We start from the raw sequence: 5,550 nt of genomic DNA on the forward strand, positions 1-5,550 counted from the left end.
CTGCTTATTGCCGGAGGGAGGGAGGGAATCACTCCCTGGTGATGCATACCTAATAAAGTAACTTTCACCTTTGTCATTTTCACTCAGGACACATTGACGTGTGCTGATGGAGGGAGGGAGTGGATGACTCACGCAAGATTAATTGTCTGTAGTTAGCAGAAGGTGACAAAGGTGTTTAACGGGGGTGAGTGGAGCGCTGAGAGTGGGAGACTGGCCAGGTTAGGATCCCTTTAGTATTACTCTTGCATGATAGCTGAGCAAGTTTGACAAGAATCCTTGATTCATCCAAGCAGCACATGTTTGGAATGAATTACACAATGGAGGAGGCAGTCTAATGAAATCAATAGTATCACTCATTAGTGACCCTGGATCACTTATAACATTCTTGAAGTGCCAGAGTACAACCTTCCACATTTACATGCAATTTTGAGTTAAATGTATGAAATGATCGATTGATATAAAAGACAATCAAAACATATGAATCGTGACATGATCCAGTACACTCCAAAAGATGCTTTTAATCATGCCTACATGCATGAATGATTTCCACGCCTGCCAGCCTGGACCATAGCGATTTCTCTCGACAGTAAAAGTGTGTGGAGAGCCGATGATAAATTGGGCCTGCAGCATCTGCTCGGCTGTCTGGTATGGTGGACTGTGAGAGCTGGTGGGCCTGCAACTGTCTCCCTCTCAAAGCTGAGTGCTGCTTCCAGTGTAATTCCTCCACACAGACACATTCATCCACCCACCACATGCGTTGTTTCCCAGTCAGCAGACTCGGAGGAGTGAATCAGCACTCTGGCTTGGCACTGCAGTCGATATTTTATATTTTTATATTGACTATTTCTAATACAGAATCAATGCCAACTGTTTTCTCAGTTCAAAGCAGATATTGTTAAATGGATATTTTGGTTTTAAGGAAGACAGGATGCAGTTCATAAAATAGCCAGCAGGTGACAGAAGAGGCTTTTAGATTTAGAGGCGCGCGTGCGACGGTGCGCGCGCACGCGTCAGACAGAAGGCAAGGATGCTGATGGAGGAAGCTGACAAACAAATGCTGATCCCCCCCCCCAACACAGGTCGCCCACCTAACAAGACTGCGCAATTTCTACAGCCGCCCCCCCCCCCCAAAAAAAACATCCAGCTTTCAGAAATCCTGAAAGCGCAAATCACAATTCCAGCATCATCTGAAGAAGGTTCTGTGGGCAAATGCAGTGACACTGAACTATCATCTCGCATCGGCGTCAAAACGTTGCTGCTTCCTTAACGATTGACACAATTGTGCAAATAAACCTTATGAAAAAGTGGAACACTGTCAGTCAAGCGCAAGATCTCTTGATTCTTTTGTCATGGGAGAAATTCACTTCACTGTTGCCATAGGTGACCGAGCATGAATTGTATATGGAGGAGAGCGGGGGAGCTGTGGACACTCTTTTGTGTTGCATCAGGAATGCATTTGTAACTTTCTCTACTGCTTGCATTTAAAAAGCACATCATTATTTTTCCTCAATGGCACTCATTGAACATTTCCAAGTTTTACCTTACATCTAGGTTCATTGTCATTATAGTGGATGTTCCAGGAGGTCATTCAATAACCCATAAATAAGGTAAATGTTTTAAAAAAAATAGGCATGGTTTAAAAAAAAATAAGGCAAATTCTAAGTGTCTAAGCTTAGCAACTGCCACGTTTCTTTTTCTTTCTACAGCCATCAATTTCTGACCCATGTTAAGGCATCTTTTCAATATTTGATGTTGTTCTATGGAGTGCTGACAATTGAACACGGAAATGGAAAGCATATTTTATGGCGCTGCTTCAGTGGTTCTGTATCCATCTGCTGAACAGAGCTATGCACTCCAATTGAAAAAAGAGCCTACCTGTGCAAACAAAGACACAAGTTCAGGAAAATTCAGCAGCAGCAGCAGCAAACTTGCTACCGTTAGCATTCAGAACCAGCCGATGAATTTGTGCATGATGTCGTTGGGACGTTCCATATGCTACATTGAAAATAATTTCATCATCTTGAGTTGTTAGAAATGATTTGGTCCTCTAACGGTACAGACCTCTCGAAGTAAATGAAAAGAAATCAATTAGATGACTCTAAGCTGAACATTAAATGTGCTTTACTTCTTGCAATGTGACCGAAGCACACAAAAGTCATTCTTTGACATGACAGTAAAATGTTATTATTCATTTTTAGGGGCTCAATATTCAGTCTTTTAAGTTTCTTTGGGTGGCTGGTTGAAATAAATTGCATTTCACAGACAGTTGTTAAAACTGATAGCAGACAAAATAGTGACGTCAAATGGCAACTCAATAGCAACAATGGATTGTCCAGGGCTGGATATTTTTTTTAATTGTAAACTATCTTGGTGATGTTTTAAAACACATCAGCATTCTGACCTGCTCAAATATTGGTGATATCGATTGTCTGGTTATCTCTTTGGAATCGATATTTGACCCCTGACCTTCAATCAGACAATGAAGCCTTTTCTCCTCAACTGTCCGGCTAAAGGCCTTTCTTTCCTTTGCCAAATGCATTATTCATATTAAAACATCTATGTCTTAAAAAAGAAACCATATAAACTGGGACAGGGGTGAGAATGGGGGAACCATGTCAGATTTGTCTTTGGCTTCTTCTATTGTGGGTTGTTGGGTCGACGTTAAACAGTCTATTTCTATTTTCATGGACAAAATGTTGTCTTTGAACCGGTTGCCAGCCAATCACAGGGCACGAATAAATACAAATAAATAAATAAACTAAAATAAATAAATACACTTAAATACACATAAATAAATAAACTAAATATAGTACATAAATAAATGAAAAATAATTCAAAATGGTGGCATGGAAATTCAAGTATCGGTATATCAGCTTTGTGTTCTCCTAAAGATGGCCCGATTGATATCATCATTATTTCACTATTGTGACATTTTAGTTTGGTGCTGTTGTCAAATTCTTCTTCTTGATTGTAAAATATGTGTCTTGGCTCAGTAAAGGTTGTGGAACCACTTGGGAACAGCATTTGATGTTTGAGTATTGAAATGATGTTAAAGCTGTTATCTCAAGGCATAACGTGTCTTTAAATGTGGATTACTGCGCTTGTGTGGCTTCTTTTGTTCAAACACGAGCGTCACCACAAGTCAAACTGCCAGTGTCGCTTAAAGCTGGGGGATTTTGCTTGCTTTGTGCAAAGCCTCACTTCTGCATTTTCTATGCGCTCGTGCACGTCAATTACCCAAGACTGCAAATCATGAGCCAACCATGATGACTTTAACCAACCATCTATATGATTCTTGTTAGTTTTTTAGTGTTGGGAAAAAAGATGATCAGTGCACATAGATGATACACCCTCATTTTCTAAGCAGCTAATCCTGTTTGGCGGCTGGGGGGGGATACGTTACAGCATGCGGGCAAGGACGTGTCAGGCCAGCAGTCTATCACAGAGATAACACGCGTGTAGTCACTCACATTCACACTCACGTTCGCACCTTCCAGCCATTTCAAGGTCTCCGATGGATGACCATGTAGGGAAGAGGCCAAGGATGCCTGAGATGATTGCACGTGTCAGCTGTCACCGCCCTGCTTGCCTTGACATCTCCACATATAACAATACACTCACGTTAGAAATCAATATATATATATAAACATGGCGGCGATATGATGTCATTTTTAAGGTTGGTTGTATCCAGCACACACAGGCTTTGCAAAGCACCTCTCCAATCAATCTGTAAAAGCTGCTTCCACCTGCAATTCATTGTTTCGCATGAGCAACACAATGTTTTCGATGTCTCACTCCCACATGACTTTTTCCGTTGCTTTAAGTGCACTCCCATCTCTTCACCTTCAGCACTGATACTCCACTTCAAGTATTGCATCCTGGGGAGAGAAAAATCCAAATGTGTAAGCCTGTATCTGCTGTTCTGTCCTTTACAAGAACGCAAACGCAGAGTTTTAACGACATGTCCATCAAAGAATACAAAGTCATTATCTGCTACTTAGTTTGTCCTGGAAGTTTGGAGTGTCCCCCAAAAAAAGCTGCGGTGCCATTTTGTCCTACCTGCAGTGGAGTAAATCACATTTACTATTGTTATTTACATGGGCAACTAGAATCAAATGATGCAAATATTACACATTATTTGCTATAAAAGATGTAGTAAGTCAATATATATATAAAATAAATGTTGATCTTAAAATTCCCTTACCTTCTTTTATGCATGGTCATCAGATATTTACCTTTTGGGGACTAAACTTCAGGCAAATTAGAATGGACAGTACTGATCGTTTATTAGTCCTCAAAGGGTAAATGAAAAGACAGTTTTTCTTTAATGTATAAGCCTTTATTTGTAAAAAGTCTGTTGTTTGAATGAGAACCCTTTTTTAAACCACATACTTGAACACCTTGTATTTGTAAAAAAACAAACAAACAAACAAAAAAAAACCACATTTTGTTTAAACACCTAAAAAAGCGGATTGACACCGTAACATTAAATTTGCACTGACAAAATAATACAATATCATACCACACAAATGTCGATTTCCATGGGTACCGATACTCCAAATGAAATCCAAACACTTCATTAAACAACAGAAATAAGCGCTCCAATGTCAACATAAACAAAAAGAATGCAGTTTATCTTCCAGTGCCATTTATAGCCGATGAATTACATTTTCCTTCTCATGATTAAACAACAACCCATGATAACAAATACAACAAATAATAAACAAACAGAGGAATGAAGCAAATTATTTTCTAAAGTATAGTCTGAGAAAAAAAAAAAAAAAAAGGGGCCGATTTGTTGATTGTTGTGTGCATATACAAGTGTATTTTGTCAATTTCCAGCAAAAAATAAACTAAAAATCATCTGGTGAGCTGGTCACAGAGATTTGTGAAGATTCTGGCAAGTATGGCCATACAGCAATCAACAACAGACCATAATAACCAAAAGGCAGCTCCTCACTGGACAAATATGGGAAACACCCACTCAGGGTGTCATCACATGGCTTATGTCGGACGCTACAGGTGGAGCATCCTTTACATCCTTTGTAGCTGAATGGTGACTGAAGTTGATGAGCATGCTGAACCTGATCCAACCAAATTGCGTGGTTGACAACAAGCAGGGAGTACATTTCTTTTGCGATTCATATGAATCCCAACATGTACATTCCATATTATCTTAGTTATATGCTTTTTTTTTTTCGGAATAAGAAAGGTTTGTTGAAGATTTAAATCGAGCTGGCTGTAAAATAAGTGCAATTTGAGCATGTAAACACTTTCTCATCCTGGCTGTGGTGATGAATCGTATGATGCAGAGTAAAAATAGGTTAAGAAAATAATCCTTCCAGAGGTCATGCAAAAAAGAAAATTGTGGTGGACACAAAATAATGAATGCACCAACCAAAGTTCTTCCAACAGTGAGAAGTCTGCATGTCAGCCTTGGTCTGGGCTTGGGTGGTGACATTTTTCCTGCTTTGTTGCAATTCATGCTCGTTTTAAAGGGTGCGCTCCACTAATATTTACTTATTATGATCCATAGATGTCTTGAGGACA

The sequence above is a fragment of the Syngnathus acus genome, chromosome 14, assembly GCF_901709675.1.
Source record: "Syngnathus acus chromosome 14, fSynAcu1.2, whole genome shotgun sequence".
NCBI classification, from domain to species: Eukaryota; Metazoa; Chordata; class Actinopteri; order Syngnathiformes; family Syngnathidae; genus Syngnathus; species Syngnathus acus.